This window comes from Sus scrofa, chromosome 6, assembly GCF_054392235.1.
Source record: "Sus scrofa isolate SSC_HxYL_T2T_F1_AM1 chromosome 6, Sscrofa_HxYL_maternal_Yorkshire_Landrace_v2.0, whole genome shotgun sequence".
Classification (NCBI taxonomy): Eukaryota; Metazoa; Chordata; class Mammalia; order Artiodactyla; family Suidae; genus Sus; species Sus scrofa.
In genome coordinates, this window is record NC_139388.1 from 37,996,873 (window position 1) to 38,006,221 (window position 9,349).

The window sequence follows — 9,349 nt, forward strand, 5'->3', positions numbered from 1 at the left end:
AAGAATAAGTTGGAGCAACACATCAATAAATGTTTATTGCCCATAAAGCGCTACAATCTGGTTCGACCAAGCTGACCAGCTGCATCTCCTCCAGGCCCCAGCCGGGCCAGGCTTCTGGTTCCCCAGACACGCTACACGTCCCCCCATCCTTTGACCTGGAATATCCTCTCTGAGTTATTTTTACTCCCCAGTATTTCTGACGCCAAAAGTGTGGGATTTGCCCACACCAACAACCAGTTCAACTCTCCACAGACCAGATGGGTACCCTGTCCTGTCCATATGCCACAGAGTGGCCAAAAAAGGGAGCCTGCATCACCCCGCAGGTTGAAGGGCCCAGTCCCATGAGAATGCCCTCACCTCAGAGGCCGGTCTTGAGCCCTGTGTTCTCCGAGTACCCACACGTCTATCAACTTGGCTACAAAGTTGGAGGATCCCACAATCCTCTTCCTTTCTGATGTGATGATCTGTTAAAATGGCTCACAGAACTTAGGAAAGTTGCCTTTATTTACCCCTACCAGCTCCCTGTAATGGATATTATGAGGCTACAAAAGAACAGCTCGATGGGGCGTTCCCATCGCGGCTCAGTGTTTGACAAAACCGACTAGTATCCATGAGGATGCGGGTTCGATCCCTGGCCTTGCTCAGTGGGTTAAGGATCCAGTGTTGCTGTGGCTCTGGCGTAGCTGGAAGCTGCAGCTCTGATTTGACCCCTAGCCTGGGAACCTCCATACATTGAGGGTGGGGCCCTAAAAAAAAAAAGACAGAAGACAGAAAAAAAAAAAAAAAAAGGAACAGGTAGGTGGAGAGGAACACAGGGTGAGAAATGGAAGGGTCTGGAAAACAGCAGCTTCTGTCGGGAACAAAGACCAAAAATATATTTCTGATTTTATCATAATATCACCCATTCCCATTCTGCTCGTTCAAATCATACCCTGTAAGAGCCACATTAGCTACCGCTTCTGTTAAAAAAAACTCCCTCCCTGACAAATAGCATTTTTCCTTCCCTGTGCCTTCTCTTCATGGCCTTATCTCAATAACAGCTTGCTGGCACTTTCACTATTATACTTGTATTATAGTTATTTAGCTATTTATCTTACTTAAAACCAAGGTTCTCAGGAGCTCCCAGCGTGGTGCAGCCAGTTAATGATGTGGCTTATCTCTGTGGGTTGCTCCTTAGGCCTTGGGCAAAGGGTTAAGGATCTGGCATTGCCCCAGCTGCGGCATAGGTGGAAGCTTGAATTTGATCCCTGGCCCAGGAACTCCCATGTATTTTTTTGGTTTTATTTTGGGGTTGTTTTTTGTGTTTTGGTTTTGGTTACATTGGGCATGTGAGAGTTCCCCAGCCAGGGATCGAACCCAGGCCACAGCAGTGACAGCACAGGAACCAGGGACCTCCCATCAGGCATTTCTTAAATTTTGTTTCCTTGAATGGCAAATGGGAGTTGACATAATCCTGGCCACTGCTTAACTGACGTAAGAGATTGCCTCCTCCAGTGGTAAATGGAGCACGGCTGGTGGGATGCTGGGGAGGGAAAGGCCACATCCCTGGAGCACAGCCGGTGGAGTCCGGTTCTTCCATCTTCGAGGTAGCCAGGCTGGTCCCTATCAGTGAAACCTTCAGGAAGCAGGGCTGAATAGAGAAAAGTAGGGCTTCCTCAAGCTTCCCACGCATCCCAGAGGCTAAGCGAGGAGCACAGGGCAATTCAATTGCGGCTTGTCCCGGAGCCTCCCGATACGCATCGTGCCCCAGTTCCGCGGAGTCAATCCGGGCTCTGATGCAACTGGCAATGGGCCTCGATCACGAGCCCCATCTCACAGGTTCGGTACAGACGAGCTTTGTCGTTTCTCTGAGGGAGTCACTGCTGTTTCTCTTCCAGGCTCAAAACAGCTACCCCCGCCGCCCCCTCTAGGCCTCATGAGACGGCAATTTAAACCACTCTGATGAGTAGGTTTCATTAGGTAAAAAGGACCCATAAGGCAACGGCGGCCCAAATAACCTTAGCGGTACAGACGCTTTTTCGAAGGCAGCGGAAGTGTTGCCAAGTTAAAGGGTGTCAGGATGAGATACGATGAATATCAGTTTCCTTCTCTCTGGCAGTGGAGAGGATTAATTAAATGCTTGTGAAGTGCTTTGAAAATTTAAGCTGTTAAGAATTATTGTTCTGTGTAATAGGGGAAAAATAGAATTCTTGGCTCATTAAAGCTGTGATGTTGTAAGCCTGAGTGCTTTTTTTCAGGCTCGTTTTAAGGGCTACATTTTTTTTTTTTTTTTTAAAGGAAAGGAAGAAGGAGAAAGAAAAGAAATGTGCAGGAAAGTCAGCTGGGTTAATTAGTGTTTCTGTTGATTAAGGAATGAACTGTGAGAAGCTGCTGCTTATTGACTATCAAAGAGGTGGTTACTGGAGTGGCACAGTGGTTAATGAATCCGACTAGGAACCATGAGGTTGTGGGTTCGATCCCTGCCCTTGCTCAGTGGGTTAACGATCCAGCATTGCCCTGAGCTGTGGTGTAGGTTGCAGATGCAGCTCGGATCCCGAGTTGCTGTGGCTGTGGCGTAGGCCGGTGGCTGCAGCTCCGATTCAACCCCTAGCCTGGGAACCTCCATATGCCGCAGGAGCGGCCCAAGGAATAGCCAAAAAAAAAAAAAGAGGCAGTTACTGGGAATCACGTCTTCAAATGAGCAGGGAGAGTATCCCGAAAATATTAGCAGACGTGCACTTGCTTTCTTTCAATAGGCGTAAGGGATGCAAAGGCTGGGAGACTGTGTGTCTGTAAACACAAATTTCAATGTGCTTTGATGGCCTCTTCCATCCTAACTTAACCCAAGGAAGCAGACATCCTTCTGTCTTCACCCAGTTGGCAGACTGGCCTAGGGATGCTTTGGTTTTTGTTTTGTCCTCAGGGGACCCTCACTTCTCTCTCAATCCACATCCATTGAGGACTTCGACTTCTTGTGTGTCTGCGCCCGTTTCTCATTGCTGCTGCAACAAATCACCACAAACATAATGGCTTAAAACAACCTAAACGTATTCTCCTACAGTCCCGGATGTCAGAAGTCTAAACTCAGTCTTCCTGGGCTAAAGTCAAGGTGTTGGCAGGGCCAGTTCCTTTGAAGGATCTGGAGGAGACTCTGTTTCCTTGCCTTTCCAGCTTTCTGGAGGCTGCCTGCATTTCCTGGCTCCTGGCTCTTTTCCTGGCAGCATCTTGACCTCTGCTTCCTTTCTCAGGTCTCCTCCTATTAGACTTTTCTGCTTCCCTCTTTCCATTACAAAGACTGTGATTACACTGGAAGCACCAGGACGAGACCGTCTAAGATAATCTTCTCTCCAGACCCTTAATCACATCTGCAAAGTCCCCCTCCCAAGGTAAGGTAACCTATTCACAGTTTCAGAGGGGGACGAGACCGTCTAAGATAATCTTCTCTCCAGACCCTTAATCACATCTGCAAAGTCCCCCTCCCAAGGTAAGGTAACCTATTCACAGTTTCAGAGGGGGAGGAGGACAGGGTTATGGATCTTTTGTGGGGGTGGCATTATTCTTGCCTACCGCAGTCTCCATCTGCCAGCCTTCCTCCTTCTGGCTTTTTTTTTTTTTTTCCCTGTCTACTCAAGCCAGGCCTTGTTCTGAATGTTTTGCATGGATTAACTCATTCAGTTTTCACAATCAACCTAAAGAGAGGCCTGTTACTACAGATGAGGAAATTGAGGCAAAAAGATTAGATTTCTTGCCTGGGGGGTCACTAAGTATTCAAGCCTAGAATTCAAAAACTTTGTCTCAGCCGTAAAGAGTTTTTATTACCCCTATTTAAAAATTTTAAAGTAATGTAGTATACGTGATTAAATAGAATTCAAGGAGTTCCTGTGGCTCAGTGGTTAATGAATCCGACTAGGAACCATGAGGTTGCCGGTTCGATCCCTGCCCTTTCTCAGTGGGTTAAGGATCCAGCGTTGCCGTGAGCTGTGGTGTAGGCCTGCAGCTACAGCTCCAATTCGACCCCTAGCCTGGGAACCTCCATATGCCATGGGAATGGACCTGGAAAAAGGCAAAAAGACAAAAAATAAAAATAAAAATAATAAATAAATAATTCAAATGAGGGAGTTTCCATTGTGGCTCATCGGGATTATGAATCCGACTAGTATCCATGAGGATGCAGATTCAGTCCCCAGCCTTGCTCAGTGGGTTAAGGATCCGGCGTTGCTGTGGCTGTGGTGCAGGCTGGCAGCTGTAGCTCTGATTGGACCCCTAGGCTGGGAACCTCCATACGCAATGGGTGTGGCTCTAAAAAAGCAAAAATAAATAAATGAAATAAAAAATTTGCATCAAAGTCCTTTCTCCTCTACCCTATCCTCAGCTGGATCACCCCTCCTATCAGCCCTTTGTAATCTTAGTGCTTCCAGCAATAACCTCACACCCTAATCTTACACCTTAATTTTTTTTTTTTGGTCTTTTTGCCTTCTCTAGGGCCACATATGGAGGTTCCCAGGCTAGGGGTCCAATCGGAGCTGTAGCTGCCGGCCTATGCCAGAGCCAAAGCAATGCAGGATCCAAGCTGAGTCTGCGACCTACACCACAGCTCACAGCAATGCCGGATCCTTAACCCACTGAGCAAGGCCAGGGATTGAATCTGAAACCTCATGGTTCCTAGTCGGATTTGTTAGCCACTGAGCCATGACGGGAACCCCTCTTACATCTTAATTTAATGAATATAGACAGTTGTAGGTAGTTGTCCAGATAATGTAACATATACTTTATTACTTCTTCTAAAACTATGAAAATGAAAATCTTGAATTTAAAATTCTCATCAGAAAAAGAATGTATATGTATGACTGGGTCACTTTGCTGTATGGCAGAAATTGATAGAAAATTGTAAATCAACTATAATAAAAAATTTTTAAAAATTGTCATCGAAGACTTGAGAGCTCTGGAGAAGAATTCGTGTGTAATCGCTTACAGATCAGTGGATTTGGAGTTCCTGTTGTGGTGCAGCAGAAACAATCCAACTAGGAACCAGGAGGTTGTGGGTTCGATCCCTAGCCTCGCTCAGTGGGTTAAGGATCTGGCATTGCTGTGAGCTGTGGTGTAGGTCACAGAGGCAGCTCAAATCCCGAGTTGCTGTGCCTGTGCCTGTGACGTAGGCCAGCAGCTACAGCTCCGATTCGACCCCTAGCCTGGGAACCTCCATATGCTGCGGGTGCAGCCCTAAAAAAAAAAAAAAAAAAAAAAAAAAAAGACAAAAAAAAAATATATATATAGATCAGTGGACTTGAGTTGAAACACACAGGCATAGAGCAAAGAGCAAAGGCTTTGAAGCCAGGCAGACCTGGCTGTCAGCTTTCACTCTACCATTTATTATTATGGGCCCTTGAAAAATTGCTTATTCTCTCTGAGTTTCAGTTTCCTCCTCCATATGATACTCCCTTCATTGTGTTAATTTTAAAGTAAGTAAAACTGGGAGTTCCTGGTGGCTGAGTGGCTTAAGTATCCAGTGTTTCCAATGTTGTCACTGTCACTGCTATGGTTTGGTTTGATCCCTGGCCCACCTATGCTGCAGGCGTGGACAATATAAATAAGTAAGTAAATAAATAAATAAAGCAAGGAGGCAAGTAAGTAATCTGTAAATTTAGACACATGTTAAAGTTCAGTAAATGCCAGTTCTTCCAAGAAAGAAGGATCAAATGTCTTCTGACAGTGAAAAAAATAAATAAATAAACAGACTTCAAGGACAGCCAGAGGTTTTTAGGACATTTCCTCACATGCTCCACAAAAATTCTGAGGGCTTTGTGCCCGGCACTGTGCTGGTCCTGGATGGGGACACGGTGGTGTATTGCCATGTCCCTCTCTGCCAAGGGCTTAGTGTACTGCTTAGCACAGAACAGGAGTGCTAAGTACTCAACATAGACATTTTCTTTCCCTTTTTTCTTTGTCTTTTGTCTTTTTAGGGCCGCACCTGCAGCATATGGAGGTTCCCAGCTAGGGGTTGAATTGAAGCTGTAGCTGCCGGCCACAGCCGCATCTGCCATCTATACCACAGTTCACGGCAATGCCGGATCCTTAACCCATTAAGCAAGGCCAGGGATTGAACCCACCTCCTCACGGATACTAGTTGGGTTCGTAAACCACTGAGCCATGACGGGAACTCCCTAAACATAGACATTTTTTAAAGGCTAACTTTTTTTTTTTTTTTTTTTTTGCTTTTTAGGGCTACACCTGTGGCAAATGGAGGTTGCCAGGCTAGGAGCTGAGTAGGAGCTGCAGCTGCTGGCCACAGCCACAGCAATGCTGGATCCTTAACCCACTGAGGGAGGCCAGGGATCAAACCCGCATCCTCATGAATACTAGTCGAATTGAGCCACATGGGAACTCCTAAAGGCTAACTTCTGATGTCTATAAAGAAAGGATTTGGATCCACTGAAATGAGTGTGTATGTGTTGGGTGGGGGCAGGGATTATATCAAAAGCACTGGACAGATACTAATTGCATTTCATTGATTTAAGACTATTTGGAAAGTAATTATTATTATTTTTTTTGCCACTCCCACATCATGTAGGAGTTCCAGGGCTAGGTATCAAACTGGCACCATATCAGCAACCTGAACCATGTCAGTGACAATGCTGGATCCTTAACCTGCTGAGCCCCAAGGGAACTCCGGAAATTAATTATTCTTAATGTCACTTATCCCCACAGATCACCAGGTACATAAAAACCTAAATGATTTTTCCAGCTTCTTGCAAAATTTAGCGCCTAGCACATAACCTTTTTCTTGAAGAAATAGATTAAATTCAAGGAAAAAAACAGTTGTGGCCGAATGCATTTCCTGATCATTGAGGAACTTTCCGCAGTTAGTCCTTATCACGTTTTGGGGTGTTCACATGCTTGATCTCCAATTTCTTCTCCACCTTGTTTGGCAGAATTTGCTTTGGATGCTGTTTAATACATTCACCACCCCCAGACAGTGAATGACTGTCAACAGGTGTGTCTGATAAAGAAAACCGAGTTCCTGTTCTGCTTCAGGCACGTCTGACATGTTGGGGACCTGCTTTCCTTTGCAACGCTGATAGGAATCTAGTTAGTATTTGGGAGGGAGGAGTGTTTCCCTGTTTGGGGCCAAGAAGGGCTCTGGGTTTGGCGAGCAGCAGAGCTAAGCTTGGAAGGGAAGGCTGATGTGTTTTCAGAGCTATCCACCTCAGCTGAATGATAAATGGGTATCAATGATCTAGTATAAGAGAAGATAGCAGTAGTTTCCTGGGCAAGAGATATCCATGCTTGCCTGGAAACAAAGACAGCCCTCTATAATCTGGGAGTGATGGGTTTGGTCTTAATGAACTGATCTGTTTTAAAACAACTGTATTGACATTAGGCACTTGGAAATAATCCATATTATCCATTAGTTTTGCTAACTTTTGATGGCGTGATCTGGGATTGCACGTAACCCATGCAAAGGACAACTTACTTTGACTGTGCAGAGGACAGCCAGTGTGCCTGGAATGGCACTAACACATTCATCAAATGGGTCAATGAACTAGCAGAGACTTGATGGGCGAGAGAGTTGAGAAGTGGGCTTTCCAAAAACTCGAGCCCATAGAGAGCGCTCCCAATTAGAGCAGTAGCAGGAAAAGAACTTAACAAAGGCAGAATTTGCGCTTTGGAAAAAGGGTGCTGGTGCCCAGGAGAACGGAGGTCGATGCTACATGGGGCTAAGGCTTTGAGCTTTGGGAACATTTGGAAAGTTACTCCAGCATGGCATTGTATTGCTGCATTGGGTGGACAGTACAGAGTTTAGAATTTTATGTATCTGAGCTTTATACTTTACTCATGTTTCTTAAATTAAGTACACTGGTGTACCCAAAGATCTGTTAAATAGGTGTGTCTGCATGCTTTTTTTTTTTTTGGCCTCACCTGCGGCACTTGGAAGTACCCAGGCCACAGCAGTGACCAAAGCCATAGTGGTGACAACATTGGATCCTTAACCTGCTGAGCCACCAGGGAACTTCTGTGTGCTCTTAATTTAAACAACAGTTTAAAATTTTAAAAATGGGAGTTCCTATCGTGGCTCAGTGGACACGAATCTGACTAGCATCCATGAGGACGCAGGTTCGATGGGTTGCTCAGTGGGTTAGGGATCCGGCATTGCTGGGAGCTGCAGTGGAGGTCGCAGACACGGCTCGGATCCCAAATTGCTGTGGCTGTGGTGTAGGCCAGCAGCTACAGGTCTGATATGACCCCTAGCCTGGGAACCTCCATGTGTCGCAGGTGTGGCCCTAAAAAGCCAAAAACAAAACAAAACAAAACAAACAAAAACAAATTTAAAAAAATTTGAAAATGGACAAGAGAATGTGAACGAGAGGAAGAATATATATGTATATATATATATATGTATGTGTTTTTAGAAAATTTCTATGGGAAAGAAATAATTATATCCAATTCTGAATATGATTCAATTATTAAAAAAAATCATAGACCAATGCAATAAGTCAAAATGCTTTCCACTTATTCCATCTGTTCCATCTCTTGGTAATTCTTATTAGGCGTCAAGGAAAGAATAGTTGTTATTGAGAAGATGTCAGTGAGTTGGTATCTGACCTCTCTTATGTATCAAGTTACTATGAAATTGTATAAGATCCCAAAATATAGATACTATCAATGGTGCTTGCTTAAGCAGGAAAGAGGACAGTCATGCTGCTTACTGTCATTGGAGCCTTTATTATGGGGCCACTATAGGATTAGCTCTTTACGTTCCATTGGAGTAGATGAAATCCGTCATTTGATGTGATCTGCGAGGACCAGGAGGCTTCCGTGCCTTGAAATAGTTTCCCCATATGGCCTGAAAACATTTGGCACTAGTCCTGAAATCCCATCAAGTGGAGCACTATTTGGGTTGGCTTTAGAGTTTACAAAGTGCTTTTCTATAGATTAACTGTCATGGAAGCAGAGTTGCTTCCCTCTTCAGAAAAGGAAAGAATGTTTCGTTACTTCACAGTGGGGCTACTTTTCTTCAGATGTTTAACATTCATAGTAGCTTGTTGTGTCCCACCCACACCTATCAACCCTTCAGACCTTCCTAGGAATAAATTCAATCAGATTCAGCCCCTCCTAAATCTAGGTAAGATTAGTGGTGATGAATTAATCTAATCAGCCAGTTTTGTATAAAAGGGAAGCGGGAGAAGGAAGGAGAAGTAGTTTCGTCTTTTCTCTAGGAGAGCTGACACCAGCCAAGCCTAGGAAAGCAAGTTTGAGAATTCCAGAAACAGAAGTTGCTTCTGAGCAGTGACGCGAAAGCTCAGACACTTTGAAACTGGTGTGTGGCGTCTCCGGGAACACTTTGTCCTGGGCAACCCCACAACTTAAAAGA